This window comes from Rhynchophorus ferrugineus, unplaced genomic scaffold (assembly GCF_030347505.1).
Source record: "Rhynchophorus ferrugineus isolate W39M unplaced genomic scaffold, kcgeb_rfMv2 rfM4, whole genome shotgun sequence".
Lineage (NCBI taxonomy): Eukaryota > Metazoa > Arthropoda > Insecta > Coleoptera > Curculionidae > Rhynchophorus > Rhynchophorus ferrugineus.
The window spans coordinates 9,407,829-9,408,830 of record NW_027472583.1 but is presented as its reverse complement, the minus strand read 5'-3'; the positions used below and the strand labels follow the sequence as shown (position 1 = coordinate 9,408,830).

Sequence of the window (1,002 nt, the reverse complement as noted above, 5' to 3'; positions counted from 1 at the left end):
TGTTTAAAATATCGAATACCAGACGGAATCCTAAGTACCATAAATATTCGGAACGATTTTGGATTATTTTGCCTGTTACATGCCTTTATCTGTGTTTTAAGAAAAAAAATATCGAGAAAATATAAACAAACAAATCTAGCTTTTACATAATATATAAATTGTAAACCCTTGCTCCATATTCTTTTGTATACTCTGTGTTTTACCAGGGTCATTAGATAAACGTCTTCCATTTGATTTGTTCAATTCACTTCAGTAGTCGCTTCGGAGGTCCATATAACGGTACAGAGAAGATCAGCATGGTTCCTGCGCAAGGATGACAGGTAAAATTGTGAAGCGTTCTACATTCTTTAACGTGCATAACACGCTCCAAGAGTTTAGCTTTCTAGGCACAATGATTTCTCTTGCCTGTATTCTCAATTAAGGGAAACAAAATGGCTAACCTTGTGGCCAAGAGCGTTATTTCAACCAACCCCCACTATCAAAAAGTGATATAAAGTTATATTTTCCTATATTGAATAAAAATTAATGGATATGACTCAAATAAGCTGGGACTTATTGAAAGATAGCACCAAGTTATGGCCAATAAAACTCTTTTCTATTTTCTCCTCTATTTTCCTTTTCAAGTCCAGGTCCTGCCACTAATCCTTAACTAACTTACGCTAGGATATTACAAATTCATCTATTTCCATTTTATGAGGTCTGACTCCTCGCCCCTACGTCCTCGCTGTGACTATCCTTAGTCACTATGCCATATACCCCTAGAATGTCATTCTTGGACCACGTTGAGAACCGAACTTAACTTTCCTCACTGTCTATCAATATATTGTTCACAAAATCTACCTAAGTTTCTCAGATATCTCGAAATGATATGATATCAGTAACATGATACCTGATAAAAAATGTTGCTATCCAAATATCCAAGGCATATGTTATTTTTAACTAGTATAAATCTTTGTATACAAATGTATGTTGTTAGTCATAGTCCTTTTTACTCTGTATTTT

General features: G+C 34.5%; 1 pseudogene; it reads left to right on the top strand.

The window, feature by feature from the left end:
* Positions 1 to 255: 255 nt before the first annotated feature.
* Positions 256 to 348, top strand: LOC143196772 (uncharacterized; annotated as a pseudogene).
* Positions 349 to 1,002: the final 654 nt, after the last annotated feature.